Genomic DNA, 20,783 nt, shown 5'->3' on the forward strand with positions numbered 1-20,783 from the left:
CTCGCCAACTATTGCTTCTATGACTATCGCTACCGCTTAGTGATAAAGTAAAGCTATTACATGGCGATTGCATTTCATACAATAAAGAGACAACCATAAGGCTCCTGCAGTTGCCGATAACTTTTACAAAACATGATCATCTCATACAACAATTTATATCTCATCACGTCTTGACCATATCACATCACAACATGCCCTGCAAAAACAAGTTAGACGTACTCTACTTTGTTGTTGCAAGTTTTATGTGGCTGCTACGGGCTTCTAGCAAGAACCGTTCTTACCTACGCATCCAAACCACAATGATTTTTCGTCAAGTGTGCTTTTTTAACCTTCAACAAGGACCGGGCATAGTCAAACTCGATTCAACTAAAGTTGGAGAAACAGACACCCTCCGGCCACCTATGTGCGAAGCACGTCGGTAGAACCAGTCTCATGAACGTGCTCATATAATGTCGGTCCAGGCCGCTTCATCCAACAATACCGCCCAATCAAAGTCAGACGTTGCTGGTAAGCAGTATGACTATTATCGCCCACAACTTTTTGTGTTCTACTCGTGCATATAACATCTACGCATAGACCTGGCTCGGATGCCACTGTTGGGTAACACAGTATTTCAAAAAATTTACATACGATCGCGCAAGATCTATCTAGGAGATGCATAGCAATGAGAGGGGAGAGTGTGTCTACGTACCCTTGTAGACCGAAAGCGGAAGCGTTTAGTAACGCGGTTGATGTAGTCGAACATATTCGCGATCCTACCGATCTTAGCACCGAACGTACGGCACCTCCGTGTTCAGCACACGTTTAGCTCGATTACGTCCCTCGAGCTCTTGATCCAGTTGAGGAGGAGGGAGAGTTCCGTCAGCACGACTGTGTGTTGACGGTGTCGGTGTACTAGAGTAAGGGGTACCCTAGTATCCCGAACTTGTGCACGGGCAGTCGCAGCATCCCGCGGCAAGGCTTGCCGGGTGACCGCCAAGATCCTTCGTAGTTCCTTTGACGACCATTCAAGAACAAAGTACTCAAACCAAGGCCCCGGCAAGAGGAGCTAGCCGGGAAGAAGACTAGACCCCGGCAAGAGGAGCTTGCCGGGAAGGCTATCAAAAGCATCTCGAGACCCCGGCAAGAGGAGCTTGCCGGGAAGGCCATCCAAGGCATTTCAAGGAACTTGCCGCGGCGCGCTGCGCGTCCCGGCAAGGCCCGGTGAGCGACAAGCTCCCGAACACGACAAGACGACGACCGCGGCAAGGAGCTTGCCGCGGGAAACCCCCACTTCGTGCCCGCGCTCCAGCACACCCGCCACGTGTCGCTCTGGGACCTTCCCAAGCACACGTGGCAGGAGGCCGTGCAGCTAGGGGTGCGAGGTGGCAAGCAGGCGCTGACAAGATAACCATCGTGGCAAACGGTGGCGTCCCTAGCGGTCCCTTTCGGTACTGTTTAGGCGACACAGACGGGCATTTAATGCCCTTGTCCCCTGCTGTCAGGGTTAGGTATGATAACACTGTAGCAGGTAGCTGTGCCTGCTACAGCACCTTTCCATTTTTGCCCTTTACCTCCGTTGCTATGTCGGTAACCCCTTGAGCATATAAAAGGAGGCCCGTGTGCAACGGGGGGGAGAGAGCCAGTTGGAACACTCACACTCGATCTTGCTAGCCGCCGGTGTGTACTGTAGCACTCCGCGCTCCCGAGCTAGAAATCAATACAAATCCACAAAGCAGGAGTAGGGTTTTACGCATCCGTGCGGCCCGAACCTGGGTAAATCGCTCACGTGCTTCGCCTCGATTCGCTCTTTGCACGACCTCCGCCCCCGCCGAACCGAAAGGGACCTGGTCCGCCGGTCCCATAGGTGCCCGTGGATCAGTACCCCGGCATCTTTGGCGCGCCAGGTAGGGGGCGTCGAAGTTGTGCGAATCAGATCCGGTGTCCTCGCGAGCTAGATCTTCATCATCTTCGTCAACATGCCGCCGAAGAAGAAAGTTTCGGAGGCAGCTGCTCCGTCCGCGCTGAGCCAGCCACCGCCGGAGCAAACGGTTGGTGGGGCAGGCGTCGGCGGAAGGGCACGCGTCGACGAGGGAACTCATGGTGCTGCCAGGTCCCAGGGCAAGGCTGCGCTGCCCATCGGCGGAGTAGCCGGCTCCCACAATGACCGGGCGCACTCCAAGACCTCGGCGTCCGTGCATGCACCACGCCCATCTCAGGAGGCGCGGGACCGGCAGCGTCATGGTACTCACGGTACCATGCGTTCGCTAGATCCAGATCGAGTTGGTGGATCTCGGAGCTCTCAAGACCGCCATGCACGTCAACAAGCCGGCGCGAGCGACACACGGTCGCCTGGACGGGATACTGCTCCTTCTAACATAGTTAGAAGTCCGAGCATATCCCGCTCCTCGCACCGTTCGCCACCGCCGCCCGCCACAGCAGCAGAAGCTCTGGCGCGAGCTCAGCTGCTCCTGGACTACCCTCCAGCGCCGGACAAGATCGACGACTGGAGGGCCACTATCCAGAGTCTCATCGGCTTCGCCAACGGCGACACTCCTCGGTAGCCGAGCATGTCGCAGCCGCAGCGAGTCAGCCAGGCACGAACCGGTGGCGACAAAATTGGTGGGGGTGCAACCACCGTGCACTCTCCACCCCGAAGGCCAAGATCGCCGACTCGCCGGGTCCACCTCGACAGCGACTCCACCGCGTCGTCAGATCCGCGAGCTCGTCGCGATCAGCGCCAAGTTCTTCAAGAACGACAGCAGGAAGACGCTCGTACTTGCATCGAGCGGCGAAGAGAAGCGCGACGTCAGTCAGACCAACGCACTGGGCCCTCTGTTGACATGCATGCGCCAGGGGAACCAAGCGACTTGCCGTACACGGTAGGTTGCCATGCGTTCACTCGTGAGCTGCGGCAAGTCCAGTGGCCCAGTACGAAGAACTTCAAACCAGATGTACCAGAGAAGTACGATGGCAAGTCGCATCCGTCGGAGTTCCTCAGCATCTACACCATCGCGGTGCAGGCTGCTGGGGGGCAGGACGACAAGATCCTTGCCAACTACTTCCCGTTGGTGCTCAAGCCCAACGTCAGGTCCTGGCTCATGCACTTGCCGGACAACTCCATATCCTCCTGGGCCGATCTATGCCATCAGTTTGTCGGCGCCTTTACAGGCGGCCACAAACCTCATGGCCAAGAGAGTGATCTTCATCTGCTCATCCAGAAGGAAGGAGAGCCCCTGCGCAAGTACATTCAGAGGTTCAGCCGTGTACAGTACAACATCCCAGACGTCCACCCCGCCGCGGTCATCAGCGCGTTCCATCAGAACGTGCGTAACCGCAGGATGCGGGAGGAGATGGCGATGCGCAGGATTAGAGACGTCAATGAGCTGTACGCCCTGGCCGACAAATGTGCACGTGCTGAGGAAGGGAGGAGACTCCCCGGAGAGAAGACCGGAGCGGAAGGGTCTGACAGTGAAGATGTTGCCCCGGCAAAGAAGAACCGGCGGCGCAACAACAGGAAGAAGCAGAACAAAGAGGTGCTGGTCGTTGAGCAGTCCGGCAGCGACGGCGGTGCCAAGCGAGCCAAGGTCAGTAGCCCCGGCAAGGAGATTGCCGCGTGCGCCAACTGCCAGGCTGTGGCAGCCGCCGACAAGCAGGACGGCTCCGGCAACCAATACTGCAAGATTCACCGCACCAAGGGCCATGACCTCCTGAGCTGCAGAAAGGTCGAGCAGCTTGTCTAGCAGCAAAAAGCTGAGTACGAGCGGCGCGACAAGGAGAGGGCCCAAGGGGGTGCTAGAGAATCCAGCAAGAAGCGCGCCGGACAGGGAGGACGCCGCAGCAAGGCCAAGCAGTGGCAAGGAGACAGACCCCCCCCCCCCCCCCCCGCGGCCGCGACAACGATGAAGACGACGATGACGACGAAGACGACGAAGACATGGATGATGTTGAGACCAGTGAGCAGGAGTTTCAGAAAGCCACAGAGGTCTTGTGCGTTGACGGTGGCGCTTCTCTGCATACTTCGCACCGCCAACTCAAACAGTGGATGCGGGAGGTCAATGCAGCAGAACCACCCATCGAATCGCGCAAGCTTCTGAAGTGGTTCAGCACGCCTATCATCTTCGACATTGAGGACCACCCTGATCGCACAACTGCGGTCGGGTGTTTGCCGATGTTGGTTTCACCAACTATCCGCAACCTCAAGGTCACCAAGATGCTAGTTGACGGCGGGGCCGGCTTAAACCTGATCTCCTCCGCTGTACTCCAAAAACTCCAGATCCCCGACAGCGAGCTTGAAGAGACCGGCACATTCCAAGGAATCAATCCGGGAAGGAGCAAGCCGAAGCGGAAGGTCACGCTGCCGGTAACATTTGGCAGCGAGCTAAACATCAGGACTGAGAAGGTCACGTTCGACGTTGCCGATATTCCATTGCCTTACAATGGGATACTTGGCCGTCCAGCACTCGCCAAGTTCATGGTGGACTCTCACTACGCATATAACATGCTGAAGATACCAGGCCCGATAAGCGTCATTTCTGTCCCTGGCGACAAGAAGGATGCTCTTATCTGTGCCGACAAGATCTACCGGGAAGCAGCAGCCATAGCAGATCGCAATCCACTTGCCGCTGAAGCTCCCGGGGGGGAGAAGACCAAGTCCGGCAAGAGTTCTGATGCCCACTCCGGCAAGCGCACCTCTTCGGAGTGCTGCGCTGCCGTCGAGGACGCACCATCGAGCTCCACCGGCAAGTGCAAGAAGACGATGGCAGCTCCACCAGAGACGAAGAAGGTGTCCGCCAAGGAGGACGGCACTGGTGGTACCTTCACCATCAGTGCCACTCTCGGCCCTAAATAGGAAAGCGCGCTCATTGCTTTCCTGCGGGCGAATGTCGACGTGTTTGCGTGGCAACCGTCTGACATCCCCGGTGTTCCCAGGAAAGTGATTGAGCACCACCTTGCCGTTTGTCCTCATGCGCAGCCCGTCAAGCAGAAAGTCAGGAAGCAGGCAGTGGAGCGCCAAGAATTCATTGCAGAAGAGATCAAGAAACTGGAAGCAGCAGGCCTTGTCAGAGGAGTGCTCCATCCCACGTGGTTGGCCAATCCTGTAGTCGTGCGCAAGGCAAACGGGAAATGGAGGCTTTGTATCGATTTTACCGATGTTAACAAAGCTTGTCCTAAAGACCCATTTCCTTTGCCGCGCATCGACCAGATTGTTGACTCCACAGCCGGATGTGATCTGCTTTCATTTCTTGACGCATACTCAGGATATCATCAGATCTTCATGGCAGAAGAGGATGAGGAGAAGACCGCATTTATTACTCCATGTGGCACGTACTGTTTCGTGCGGATGCCTTTCGGATTAAAAAATGCTGGTTCGACATTTGCAAGAGTAGTCCATGTTGCTCTTGAGTCACAAATACACAGAAATGTGGAAGCCTACATGGATGATATAGTGATCAAGAAGAAGGACAGAGCAAACCTGATTCAAGATTTAGACGAGACCTTTGCAAATCTGCGCAAGATCAGCCTCAAGCTCAACCCAGAGAAGTGTGTGTTTGGAGTTCCCTCCGGCAAGCTTCTCGGGTTCTTCGTGTCTCAGCGGGGAATTGAAGCCAATCCCGACAAGATCAAGGCCATTGAGCAAATTGAAGCACCAAAGCGTGTCAAGGATGTACAGAAACTTGCCGGTTGCGTGGCTGCTCTCAGCAGGTTTATCTCTCGGTCTGCTGAGCGCGCCCTGCCTTTTTCAAATTATTGAAAAAGGCAGGTCCAATGAGATGGACTCCGGAAGCGGAGGCTGCGCTGCAAGGCCTGAAGAGATACCTGTCCTCCCCTCCAATACTTGTCGCACCTAAGCCACAAGAGAAGTTGCTGCTGTACATAGCGGCAACTAATCAAGTGGTTAGCGCTGCGTTAGTAGCAGAGAGGGAGGCAAATGATGAGCCAGCAGCCACGGCAAGCGCATCCAGCGACAAGCAGGGAGCTTCCCCGACAAGCTATGGTCCCGACAAAGATGAATCTGCGCAGATACGCGAGGAGATACAGAAGAAAATGGTGCAGTGCCCAGTTTACTTTGTCAGTTCCCTTCTGCAGGGGGCTAGATCAAGGTACTCTGGTGTGCAGAAATTGCTTTTCGGCCTTCTCATGGCCTCGAGAAAGCTGCGCCATTACTTCCAAGCACATGAGATCACAGTTGTCACTCGCTTTCCGCTGAAGAGGATACTGCAGAATCCAGAAGCGACAGGCAGGATTGTTGAGTGGGCACTGGAACTGTCAAGCTTTGGCCTCAAATTTGAAAGCACTTCAACTATCCAGAGCAGAGCATTGGCAGAATTCATAGCAGAGTGGACGCCAACACCAGATGAAGAAGTTCCAGAAACAAGCATCCCCGACAAGGAAGCAAGCAAAGAGTGGCTGATGTACTTTGATGGTGCCTTTTCGCTGCAAGGCGCCGGCGCTGGTGTGCTGCTTATCGCACCCACCGGAGAGCACCTCAAGTACGTAGTCCAGATGCACTTTCCCAAGGAGCAAGCAACAAACAATACTGCAGAGTATGAGGGATTGCTTGCCGGTCTCAGGATCGCGGCAGACCTTGGGATCAAGAAGCTCATTGTCAGGGGTGACTCACAGCTTGTCGTCCGCCAAATAAACAAGAATTATCAGAGTCCGTTGATGGAAGCTTACGTTGACGAAGTGAGAAAGATAGAAGAGCACTTTGACGGCCTACAAATGGAGCATGTTCCAAGAGCTCAGAACGCCATTGCAGATGGCCTGTCAAAGTGTGCCGCACTTAAGTTACCTGTGGAACCAGGAATCTTTGTGCTCAAGCTGACTCAACCGTCCGTAACACCATCAACTAGACAGAGCAAGAAAAGGAAGTTGATTTCTGGTGACTATTTGCCGGCAGAGCTTCCTGAAGCCGCCGCCAAGAAGGTCCCTAAGATCAACGTCGAAGGCGCTGAGGAGCAGTCTGCTCCGGCAAGCCCTAGGGTTTGTTCCGTCGAAGCAGAAGCTCCCGGCAAGCTTGTCGGGGTACGTCGAGCTCCGGCAGAGACACGGCTTCTCGCCATAGAAGCGGATGTTCCCGCGGCAGCTGAGACCAACACCAAGAGCGCTGAGGAGCAAGATGCTCTGGCAAGCCCTAGGGTTTGTTCCGTCGAAGCAGAAGCTCCCGGCAAGTTTTGCCCCGGCAAGCTTGTCGGGGAACGTCAAGCTCCGGCAGAGCCACAGGTTCTTGCCGTGGAAGCGGGTGTTCCCGCAGCAGCAGATTTGCCTTTAGTCCTTGTTGTCGAGCCCCAAGCTCCAACCTGGGCGCAGTAGATTGTCCGTTTCCTTCAGACAGGAGAACTTCTCGAAGAGCAAGAAGAAGTGGAAAGAGTAGCACGGCAGTCAAGTATGTACCGGTTTGTCGACAAGACACTGTACAGAAGAAGACTCAACGGTGTGAAATTGAAGTGTATTCACCGGGAAGACGGACAAAAGCTGTTGGCAAAGATACATGGAGGCATATGTGGACACCACATCGGCGCAAGAGCACTCGTCGGCAAAGCATTCCGGCAAGGTTTCTTCTGGCCGACAGCCCTCCAGGATGCAACTGCACAAGTAACCAAGTGTGAAGCGTGCCAGTTCCATTCCAAGCAGATACACCAGCCAGCTCAAGCTCTCCAGACGATCCCTTTATCATGGCCATTTTCGGTCTGGGGGCTCGACATCCTCGGCCCCTTTCCCCGAGCTGCCGGGGGCTTTGAGTACTTGTACGTTGCAATCGACAAGTTCATGAAGTGGCCGGAAGTGGAACCAGTGAGGAAGGTGACCGCACAGTCAGCCGTCAAGTTCTTCAGGTCGATTGTTTGCCGCTTCGGGATCCCTAACAGGATAATCACCGACAACGGTACACAATTCACGAGCCGCACCTTCATGCAGTACGTCCAAGATCTTGGCGCCAAGGTCTGCTTCGCTTCTGTTGCTCACCCCAGAAGCAACGGTCAAGCGGAGAGGGAAAATGCTGAAGTGCTGCGCGGGCTCAAGACCAGAACTTTCGATAGGCTGCACAAGTGCGGAAGAAACTGGATCGAGGAGCTACCGGTGGTTCTTTGGTCGATCAGAACGACGCCAAATCGAGCCACTGGACAGACACCTTTCGCTCTAGTCTATGGAGCAGAAGCAGTTATCCCCACGGAACTCGTATACGGGTCACCTCGAGTGCTCGCTTATGATGAGCTTGAGCAAGAGCGGCTGCGACAAGATGACGCGCTGCTCCTTGAGGAAGACCGTCTTCAGGCTGCTGTGCGAGCCGCTCGCTACCAGCAAGCTTTGCGCCGCTACCATAGCCGCAAAGTTAACGCCAGAAGTCTCGAGGAAGGCGACCTTGTTCTTCGGCGCATTCAGTCTACCAAGAATTCCAACAAGTTGACGCCGAAGTGGGAAGGCCCTTACCGGGTGAAGCGAGTCACAAGGCCCGGCGCTGTCCGCCTTGAGACCGAAGATGGCGTACCAGTGAGCAACTCCTGGAACATCGAACATCTTCGTAAGTTTTACCCGTAAGGCGCGGTTGTCGGACCCCGTCCGGCAACCACCCTTTTGTACAAGTCTTGCCGCTGTTGCATGTAATCCTTTGTACAAAGCCAGGCGCAGACCCTGAGCACAAGTAAATGAAGCGCTGACACCCCGGGGTTATAGCATGCATGCTAGGTCGAGTCTCGTCCTTGGTTAGGGTTGATAGTGCCTAACAGCGGCTAACCCCTAGCTTAGAGGTCGAGTGTCCGTCCCTTTGCTTTCCTTTCGTTCGCAGGGCTCGCATATCCTGGCCAGACCGCTTGAGGACAAAAAGGAGAAGAAGGGCGCCCCGGCACCTGGGCCCCGGCAAACCAGTGTTGCTGGGGGCTGCGAGTACCAAGATTCATCCACGGCAAGCGAGAGTTGCCGGGGGCTGCGATATCAGATAAGTCATTCGTCCCTCATCATGCATCCTCTTATGGACTGGGGAATGCGAAACCGTGTTTCCTCCCGAAAACTGCCGTGCTCCCTCAACTCTGGGCCCTGGGGCTCGTTCCCAAGGCCAAGTTTGGTCGTAGTCGCGGCAGCAAAGGGATGAAACGAGGGGGCCGCACCCACCTCGTTCCCACCTCCGTCAAAGGCGTGAGAAAGGTCGAGCGACGTGGGAAGGCGGCAGGGCCTGTTGCCGGGAGATGAAATGTCTGTCCGAGGGATACCAAGGATTTGCTCCTTGGCGTGGGTTCAACCCGCGAGACAAATAACCCGGCAAGCATCCCCTTTTCATTAAAAAACATCCCACTCAGGTACAGTCCACGGAGGATGAAAAACATGAAAGAGAGGATTACAAGTTTTAGACGCAGCAAAGGCCCGAAGGCTTACAAATTAAAAAGATAAGATGCCCGTAATCCCTTTCCTGTCCCTCTCTTCAGGAGGTAGGTCAAGGAGGCGAAAAGGGCAAAAGGGGCGCCTAGGCGAGCTACAGGTGCCAGAAGACACCAAGAGAACATCCCGGGGGCCGTCCGAAGGCTGGACGGTGATGGCGGCGCCGGAAGCGGGGCTCGAAGACGGGGCGGCAGGACGTCAGCATGCTGTCGAGGGCACCACGCCCTCGTACTCCGACCTGACGGCCTTGTCGTCAGCCCTCTTCCCCTTCCGCAACCCCCCTACGCCAGCCGCCCAAAGAGACGACCCCGGGGAGTTCAAGGAGCCGGCGACACGGATGATGGGGTCACCGGTGCCGCACGAAGCGGCGCCCGACACCTAGTCGGACCCACCATCCCGCCGCCTGTTACCCTCATCATCGCTGTCGCTCTCCTCCTCGTCACTCTCGCTCGAGGGGGAGCCTTCACTATCGGAGGAGCTGTCCACGCAGCACTTCGCCCGAGTGCCGAAGCACCCGAAGACCTTGACGGAGAGGAGATCGCCCTCCATTAACTTAAAATGGAGGGTAAACCCCTCCATCAGGCTGTGGATACGGGCGAACGTCTTCCACCCTCGGTCAAGATACATCACATTAGGGGCTGGGAATACAACGCGGACTCGCGTGCCGCTGATCCCGCAGCCCCTCATGTGCAGTCTCAGTGTCTCGGGCGGGTCCAACTCCATCGCGCTCGCAAATGGAGCTGGGAGCCGGAGGCGACGACGAGGCGCCCGGCGCAGCCTGATGAAGAACTCGCAAGGGTCGTCCCCTATATGGACCGCCGTGGGGAGAGGAACCGCCGGCGGAGGCGAAGCTGGCGCACCGCCCCGTCCGCCTCTTCCCCGAGCGCCTCGACCTCGTCCTCGGCCTCGTCCGCGACCTCACCCCCTCCCTCTTCCCCTTATGGCTGGCTCTGCCACCACGGGCGCGGGAGAGGGAGAGGTGCGCTGCCTGGCGGCGACCCTAGCCGCCACCGATGAAGGGCCAGGGTTCCCTTTCTCCATGGCAAATGAGAGAAAGGGGAGCAGAAGCTGAAGAAAGGAGGAGATGAGAGAGTGCGGGCTTCTGTGCTCCCCTCCCGCTCCTTTTAAAGGAGCGAGGTGGGGGCTCGGCCGCCCCGCTCAGCGAATCAAGGCCTGGGCCGCCCCGCTCAGCGAATCAAGGCACGAGAAGAGCAGGGAGTCGGGGCCGACCCGCTGCCTCTACTCGCAACGGCCCAGTTTCCCGCGTCCACCACCCGCAACTCCAAGCGCATGGGCGCCACGTGGCGGGGATACAGAACCGAGGCGACGAATGAGGCGGCCTCGCCCCACCCCGTGATCGCGGGGAGTGGACGCCTCGGAAACCGCACACTGGCCCCGTCCGGTAAATGCACCACACCCCCACGCCTCCCTCTGTTTAGGGAGGAGGGCGTGAACTGTCCCCTTCATCATAGCCTGACGCATGCTCGCGGGGCTTAGCCCCGCGCACGCCGCCCACGTCACCCACGACGCCACGTCTGACGCGTGCCGTTCTGGGCGTGCGCGGTGGAAGCGGAGAGATATGCGGCGTAACCTAGGCCGCGCGTGCCCGTGCACTGTTTTGGGCCTGGCCCAACAGCGCTCGGCACCGTGTATGGCCCAGGCCCGGGGGCTCCTGTCGGTGTACTAGAGTAAGGGGTACCCTAGTATCCCGAACTTGTGCACGGGCAGTCGCAGCATCCCGCGGCAAGGCTTTCCGGGTGACCGCCAAGATCCTCCGTAGTTCCTTTGACGACCATTCAAGAACAAAGTACTCAAACCAAGGCCCCGGCAAGAGGAGCTAGCCGGCAAGAAGACTAGACCCCGGCAAGAGGAGCTTGCCGGGAAGGCCATCCAAGGCGTTTCAAGGAACTTGCCGCGACGCGCTGCGCGTCCCGGCAAGGCCCGGTGAGCGACAAGCTCCCGAACACGACAAGACGACGACCGCGGCAAGGAGCTTGCCGCGGGAAACCCCCACTTCGTGCCCGCGCTCCAGCACACCCGCCACGTGTCGCTCTGGGACCTTCCCAAGCACACGTGGCAGGAGGCCGTGCAGCTAGGGGTGCGAGGTGGCAAGCAGGCGCTGACAAGATAACCATCGTGGCAAACGGTGGCGTCCCTAGCGGTCCCTTTCGGTACTGTTTAGGCGACACAGACGGGCATTTAATGCCCTTGTCCCCTGCCGTCAGGGTTAGGTATGATAACACTGTAGCAGGTAGCTGTGCCTGCTACAACACCTTTCCATTTTTGCCCTTTACCTCCGTTGCTATGTCGGTAACCCCTTGAGCATATAAAAGGAGGCCCGTGTGCAACGGGGGGGAGAGAGCCAGTTGGAACACTCACGCTCGATCTTGCTAGCCGCCAGTGTGTACTGTAGCACTCCGCGCTCCCGAGCTACAAATCAATACAAATCCACAAAGCAGGAGTAGGGTTTTATGCATCCGTGCGGCCCGAACCTGGGTAAATCGCTCGCGTGCTTCGCCTCGATTCGCTCTTTGCACGACCTCCGCCCCCGCCGAACCGAAAGGGACCCGGTCCGCCGGTCCCATAGGTGCCCGTGGATCAGTACCCCGGCAGACGGTGATGATGAAGTTACCGGCACAGGGCTTCGCCTAAGCACTACGACGGTATGACCGAGGTGTGTAACTGTGGAGGGGGCACCGCACACGGCTAAGAGAAGACTTGGTGTACCTTCGGGGTACCCCCTCCCACGTATATAAAGGGGGAGGAGAGGAGGCCGGCCATAGGGGGGCGCGCGCCATAGGGCAGTCCAACTAGGATTCCCAATCCTAGTTGGAGTCCCCTTCCTTTCCAAGAGAGGGAGAGAGAGAGGGAAGGAGGAAGAGGGGAGAAGGAAAGAGGGGGCAACGCCCCCCTCCCTAGTCCAATTCGGACTAGCCATGGGGGGCGGCCTCCCTTGTGGCCCTCCTCTCCTTTCCACTATGGCCCATGAACTTCCTGGGGGGTTCCGGTAACCCCTGGTACTCTGAAACTCATCCGGAAAAACCTGAACCATTCCGGTCCGAATGCAACCTTCCAATATATGAATCTTTACCTCTCGACCATTTCAAAACTCCTCGTCATGTCCGTGATCTCATCCGGGACTCTGAAAAACTTCGGTCATCAAATTACATAACTCATAATACAAATCGTCATCGAACGCTAAGCGTGCGGACCCTACGGGTTCGAGAACTATGTAGACATGTCCGAGACACATCTCCGGTCAATAACTAATAGTGGAACATGGATGCTCATATTGGCTCCTACATATTCTATGAAGATCTTTATCGGTCAAACCACATAACAACATACGTTGTTCCCTTTATCATCGGTATGTTACTTGCCCGAGATTCGATCGTAGGTATCATCATACCTAGTTCAATCTCGTTACCGGCAAGTCTCTTTACTCGTTCCGTAATGCATCATCCCATAACTAAATCATTAGTCACATTGCTTGCAAGGCTTATAGTGATGTGTGTCGGTGTCAAAACCAGCAGATCTCGGGTAGGGGCTCCCGATCTGTGCGTCTAAGGATCGAGGGTAACAAGAGGCAGGGGACACGATATTTACCCAGGTTCGGGCCCTCTTGATGGAGGTAATACCCTACGTCCTACTTGATTGACTTTGATGAGTATAGGGGTTACAAGAGTTGATCTACCATGAGATCGTAATGGCTAAACCCTAGATGTCTAGCCTGTATGATTATGACTGCCTCTACAGACTAAACCCTCCGGTTTATATAGACACCGGAGGGGGCTAGGGCTGTACAGAGTCGGTTTATAGAGAAAGGAATATTCATATCCGCATGCCAAGCTTGCCTTCCACGCAAAGGAGAGTCCCATCAGGACACGGGGGAAAGTCTTCTATCTTGTATCTTCGCAGCCCATTAGTCTGGCCCAGGTTATACAGCCCGGATGCCCGAGGATCCCCTAAACCAGGACTCCCTTTGTAGCCCCTGAACCAGGCTTCAATGACGCTGTGTCCGGCACGTAGATTGTCTTCGGTAGCAAGGCGGGTTCCTCCTCCGAATACTTTTAGAGCAGTTGATCAACAAGAACTATGTCCGGATCTGTTTAACAGGTTAACCCTCCAACCATAAAAGCATAATACTTAAAATAAGATATATCCATCGACAGCTTTTTCTAGCGAAACATCACGCTTAGCTTTGCTATCATTTCAAACCGTTTTTTGGGGCCTCCTGCCTTGCATTTTCAACATGCAACTCCTATCGACACGTCTTGTCAAAGCAGAGATTGTGTCCCCTTATTGCGGGATTCTCATCAATACGAGTTTTGGTAATCTAACTGTGCCGTTCGCACGACCCCTTGGGAACATGCAAGTTTTAGGGCTCAAGGGAGGGGGGCGCTTGATATTCGCACTCCATATAAGTGGATAGAATCCAACTCTTCCATCCCACGCCTCATTCTCTCTCTCTCTGCCTACCATCCTCGAGCTCCAGCGCCCAAGTTCCAAGCTTTTCCCCCCTCCGCAACTCCTCCGACCATGGCAGGTTCTCAGGGCAAGTGGATGGCTTCCTCTGTCATGGAGGAGAATATCAAGGAGCTGCGGGAGGCGCGGTATCTAACCGCGGAAATCAAGCACAGGTTCCTGATCCAGCGCAGATCATCCCCACTCCGGAGCCCGGCGAGAGGGTGGTGTTCATCCCCCACTTCCTTCACGGACTTGGATTCGCCCTCCACCCCTTTGTGAGGGGCCTCATGTTCTACTACGGGCTAGATTTTCACGATCTGGCCCCAAATTCATTCCTCCACATCTCGGCGTTCATCGTCGTGTGTGAGGCCTTCCTCCGCGTCCCTCCACACTTCGGCTTATGGCTCAAGATTTTCAACATGAAGCCGAAGGTGGTCGGCGGGCAACACGCGAACTGCGGCGACGCCATGGTGAGCAAGCTCCCCAAATTCAACTAGCCAAAGGGAGTCTTTGTGGACACCGTCCGGATATGGCAATAGGAATGGTTCTATATCACAGAGCCCCGCGGCTCTAAGTGGGCAGCTGCTCCAGCCTTCAGATCTGGACCCCCGCTAAGGCTCACATCCTGGACCGACAAGGGTCCGGACTAGGAGTCGGTCAATGAGGTGATGCTACTGCAGAAGCGTGTCCAAGGCATGATAGCGAAGGACATTACCCTCGCTGATGTGATCCAAGTGATGTTGATCCGCCGAGCACTTCCCTGCCAACAGCGGTCCCTTAGGATGTGGGAGTTCAATCCGGAAGGGCCGCGGACTCTACAACGGTTCTATAGCACAATGCATAAGGGGATATGGAAGCTGCTTTTCAAGAAGCAGAAGTCATGGCCAAAGTCATCGGACGACACCGGCCTCGACTGCAATCATCCAGCCTCCAAGGTAAATTCTAAAACCTCTGAACACCAATTGGTGTGTCCATCTTAAGGATAAATATTGAATAGTCCATCTCCAAATAGGTCTGGACCAAAAAGGCGGAGCAGATCCGGTGTCCTGCTCCGCTCCACGAAAATCCAGCCGATCCTCTACTAATGAGGATGCTAGTCCCGGTGCCATACCAGGCGCCATACCAGACGCCGTTAAAGAAAGACAAGAAGAAGAAAAAAAGAGGAGGGCGCTTCGGACGTAGTGTCCGGAGAAGCTGATGCCCAGTCCTCTCACGAGGGCGACAACGACGACAAGGAGGAGGAAGAAATAGAAGAAGAAGAAGAAGAAGATCCTCCCCGTAAGGGCAAGAAGAGGGCGGCCTCCGAAGACTTGGAGGCCAAAGCATCCAAGAGGGACAAGATTACCCTCTTCGATGACTCGGAATCAGACGCCGAGGCCATCCCGAAACACCGTCGCCAGACCAACCCCCAAGCCGACTTGTAAGTAGTCCGGATTTTTTCTTCACATACATCCAATCTCTATGGACTATAATGATAACTCTAAGTTCTATTTTTTTAGTCCGGCCCGCAATCTCCCCCAGCAATCCTCATCCTCAGGGGATGTGCCGCCGGAGATGATGGAGAGCGAATCGCCTCCTAATATGTCTCCAATGTATCTATAATTTTTGATTGCTCCATGCTATATTATCTACTGTTTTGAATGTTTATGGGCTTTATTATAAACTTTTATATCATTTGGGGACTAACCTATTAACCCAGAGCCCAGTGCTAGTTTCTGTTTTTACCCTGTTTTAGGGTTTCAAAGAAAAGGAAAATCAAACGGAGTCCAATTGACCTGAAACTTTACGGAACTCATTTTTGGAAGGAAAGAAGCCCAGAAGACTTGGAGTGCACGTCGGGGGACCTGCGAGGAGGCCACGAGGCAGGGGCGCACCCACCCCCCTAGGCGCGCCCTCCATCCTCGTGGGCCCCTCGTGGCCCCCCTGACGTACTTCTTCCGCCTATATATCTCCATATACCCTAAAAACAACGGTGAGCACAATAGATCGGGAGTTCCGCCGCCAGAAGCCTCTGTAGCCACCGAAAGCCAATCTAGACCCGTTCCGGCACCCTGCAGGAGGGGGCAATCCCTCTCCGGTGGCCATCTTCATCATCTCGGTGCTCTCCATGACGAGGAGGGAGTAGTTCTCCCTCGGGGCTGAGGGTATGTACCAGTAGCTATGTGTTTGATCTCTCTCTCTCTCTCGTGTTCTTGAGGTGATACGATCTTGATGTATCGCGAGCTTTGCTATTATAGTTGGATCCTATGATGTTTCTTCCCCCCTCTACTCTCTTGTAATGAATTGAGTTTCCCCTTTGAAGTTATCTTATCGGATTGAGTCTTTAAAGATTTGAGAACACTTGATGTATGTCTTGTCGTGCGTATCTGTGGTGACAATGAGATACCACGTGATTCGCTTGATGTATGTTTTGGTGATCAACTTGCGGGTTCCACCCATGAACCTATGCATAGGGGTTGGCACACGTTTTCGTCGTGATTCTCCTATAGAAACTTTGGGGCACTCTTTGAGGTCCTTTGTGTTGGTTGAATAGATGAATCTGAGATTGTGTGATGCATATCGTATAATCATACCCACGGATACTTGAGGTGACATTGGAGTATCTAGGTGACATTAGGGTTTTGGTTGATTTGTGTCTTAAGGTGTTATTCTAGTACGAACTCTAGGGCTGTTTGTGACACTTATAGGAATAGCCCAACGGATTGATTGGAAAGAATAACTTTGAGGTGGTTTCGTACCCTACCATAATCTCTTCGTTCGTTCTCCGCTATTAGTGACTTTGGAGTGACTCTTTGTTGCATGTTGAGGGATAGTTATGTGATCCAATTATGATATTATTGTTGAGGGAACTTGCGCTAGCGAAAGTATGAACCCTAGGCCTTATTTCCACGCATTGCAATACCTTTTACGCTCACTTTTATCATTTGTTACCTTGCTGTTTTTATATTTTCAGATTACAAAAACTATTATCTACTATCCATATTGCACTTGTATCACCATCTCTTCGCCGAACTAGTGCACCTATACAATTTACCATTGTATTGGGTGTGTTGGGGACACAAGAGACTCTTTGTTATTTGGTTGCCGGGTTGCTTGAGAGAGACCATCTTCATCCTACGCCTCCTACGGATTGATAAACCTTAGGTCATCCACTTGAGGGAAATTTGCTACTGTCCTACAAACCACTGCACTTGGAGGCCCAACAACGTCTACAAGAAGAAGGTTGTGTAGTAGACATCAAGCTCTTTTCTGGTGCCGTTGCCGGGGAGGTTAGCGCTTGAAGGTATATCTTTAGATCTTGCAATCGAGTCTTTTAGTTTCTTGTTTTATCACTAGTTTAGTTTATAAAAGAAAACTACAAAAATATGGAATTGAGTTTGTCTCATACACTTCACCTTTTTAATATCTTTCATGAGTATGATGGAAAGGATAATTGTGCTCAAGTGCTAGAAGAAGAAATCTATAAAATGTTTGGCACTAAATATTTGAATGATGAGCATGATTGCAATGTTGTTAGTATGAATTCTTTGAATATCCATGATACTAATGATGATTGCACTAGTTATGATGAAAATGTCTCCTATAAACATGTCAATTTTTGTGAAGTGCATTGGGTTTGTAAGTACACACCAAATAGGGAAGATAGATATTGCAAGAGGCATAAGTACTTAGAAACTAAATTGTTGCAAGAAGAGCTAGATGAATGTGCTGAAAATTTATTTTTTTTCTTAGCCCTACTTGTGAACTTTGCACTGAACGTGATCATTTTAGTACCCAATGCAAATTGTTTCATGATCGCATCGTGTCCAAAAATTGTGATGACTTGATTTCCCTTGCACATCATAATGAACTTAGTTTGCTCTTGGGTTATGAAGAAATTAAACGTATAACTAAGGATATTCCAAAATTTGCCCTTGATAAAGTTCTTCATTTTGATCTAGAGAAAATTTATATGTATTGTACAATGAATTGTATTGAAAACCCTTATATTGACAACTACATAAAGAAAAGAAAACAAATAGAAGATGAAGAGAATACTAATGAAAGGGAAGAGACTTCCCAATACCCTCCTATTATTTCTTATGATGAATCAGGTAACGAGGAGGAGCCTCCTATTCAACCAATCTCATTAATAAGGAGCTCCAAAAAGAGGATTGAACCCACACATGATGTGGTGAAGAAGAAGAAAAGAAAAAGGAAGAGAGGTAAAAAGATATCTCCCCCAAATAATGTTGCTCCTATTACTATGGTGCCTCATGAAAATATAATTGTGGAAGATAATGATACTTCTTATGATCTTGAAAATCTTTTTGTCACTTGCTTGGAAGAATATGATAATTGCTATACTATTGGTGCTATCCATACTATTGATGATGAAAGTGATTATGCTTATGATATGAAAAGGCCCAAGCTTGGGGATGCTATGCTTGATGAACATGATGTTTTTGAGAATATATTTTCTGCAATTAATGTTTGTCCCAAGCTTGGGGAAGCTATGATTAATAAAGATGATATTTTTAGTCTCCCAAGTTTTGATATGCAAGTTTATAATGATGATAGCATGCCTCCTACTTATGATGATTATTGTGATGATACTTATGCTATAAAAAGTAGTGATTATATTTATATAACTTGTCATGGTTATTATTACCCCTTCTCTGAAGATTACTCTTTTAGTGTGGAAACAATTTATAGTATTCAAGTTTCCTATGATACACCCACTATTCCGAATAAGAAGAATTTTGCTTATGTGGAGAGTAATAAATTTTATATGCTTGTAGATCATGATAAGAATGCTTTAGGTATTGGTTATACTGTTAAATTCATTCATGATGCTACTGAAAATTATTATGAGGGAGGAATATATTCTTGTAGGAATTGCAATAATATCAAGTTTCCTCCCTATGTGCTTAAAATCTTGAAGTTATGCTTGTTTTACCTTCCTATGCAAGTTGATTCTTGTTCCCATAAGTTGTTTGCTCACAAAATCCCTATGCATAGGAAGTATGTTAGACTTAAATGTGCTAGTCATATTCTTCAAGATGCTCTCTTTATGTTTCAATTCTTATCTTTTATGTGAGCATCGTTGAAATCATCATGCCTAGCTAGGGGTGTCAAACGATAGCGCTTGTTGGGAGGAAACCCAATTTTATTTTTGTTCCTTGCTTTTTGTTCCTTTTTAGTAATAAATAATTCATCTAGCCTCTGTTTAGATGTGGTTTTATGCTTTTAATTAGTGTTTGTGCCAAGTAGAACCTTTGGGAAGACTTGGGGAAAGTCTTGTTGATCATGCTGTAAAAAACAGAAACTTTAGCGCTCACAAGAATTGCTGCTATTTTTATTTGGAAAGTGATATTTAGTTAGTTATTTTTGCAGATGATTAATAGATAAATTACTCACGTCCAGAAATTTACTTTAGAATTTTTGGGGTTCCAGATCTTGCGCTAGCTACAGATTACTACAGACTGTTCTGTTTTTGACAGATTCTGTTTTTCGTGTGTTGTTTGCTTATTTTGATGAATCTATGGCTAGTAAAATAGTTTATAATCCATAGAGGAGTTGGAATATAGTAGGTTTAACACCAATATAAATAAAGAATGAGTTCATTACAGTACCTTGAAGTGGTCTTTTGTTTTCTTTCGCTAACGGAGCTCATGAGTTTTCTACTTTATGTTTTGTGTTGTGAAGTTTTCAAGTTTTGGGTAAGGATTCGATGGAATATGGAATAAGGAGTGGCAATAGCCTAAGCTTGGGGATGCCCAAGGCACCCCAAGGTAATATTCAAGGACAACCAAGAGCCTAAGCTTGGGGATGCCCCGGAAGGCATCCCCTCTTTCGTCTTCGTTCATCGGTAACTTTACTTGGAGCTATATTTTTATTCACCACATGATATGTGTTTTTCTTGGAGCATCAATTTATTTTTTTAGGATTTGCTTGCTTTTATTTAGAACAATGTTTTTCATCTTTCATTTCAATAAAAGTGGCATTGATAGCCTTTACTATGCCTATGTTACAAGTATACATGTTGCTGTTTGAAAACAGAAAGTTTACTGCTGTTGCAATAATTCCCTAGAAAATTCAGAATGTGATAAAATGTTGAAACCTTTTGCATATTAAGCTCTGATAAATTTACTACAGTGGTAATTTTATTTCATAATTTTTGGAGCTAGGGAAGTATGGATGTTTCAGCATTCTTTACAGACTATCCTGTTTAGGCAGATTGCTGTTATGTTTGCATTGTTTGCATATGTTTGCTTCTTCAATGATTCTATTTGAGGATAGGACTATTAAATATGCAGAGCCATTTATTATGCAATGTTGAATAATAATTTTATTGATTTTCTACATTAGAGTATGATAAGGTTTTTGCAATGGTTTATACTAACTTATCTCACGAGTCCTTGTTCAGTTTTGTGTGGATGAAGCTTTTGAGATTTAGGGAGACCGTGATATGAGAGGAATTAAGGAGACACAAAATCTCAAGATTGGGGATGCCCAAGGCATACCAAGATAATATTTCAAGAAGTCTCAAGCATCTAATCTTGGGGATGCCCCGGTTGGCATCCCACCTTTCTTCTTCAACAACTATCGGTTAGTATCGGTTGATCCTAAGTTTTTGCTTCTTCACATGATGTTTGCTATTCTTAGAATGTAATTTTATTTTGCTTTGCTTGCTGTTTGAATAGAATACCAAGATCTGAAATTATTAAATGTTAGAGATTCTTCACATAGTTGCATAATTATTTGACTACTCATTGATCTTCACTTATATCTTTCGGAGTAGTTTGTCATTTGCTCTAGTGCTTCACTTATATATTTTAGAGCATGGTGGTAGTTTTATTCTGAATAAATAGATGAACTCTCATGCTTAACTTAGATTATTTTGAGAGTCTTAAATAGCATGGTAATTTGCTTAAAATCCTAATGTGCTAGGTATTCAAGAATAATAAAACTTTCTCATG

Source organism: Triticum urartu, chromosome 4A (genome assembly GCF_056163025.1).
Source record: "Triticum urartu cultivar PI428250 chromosome 4A, HENAU_Tu73, whole genome shotgun sequence".
Classification (NCBI taxonomy): domain Eukaryota; kingdom Viridiplantae; phylum Streptophyta; class Magnoliopsida; order Poales; family Poaceae; genus Triticum; species Triticum urartu.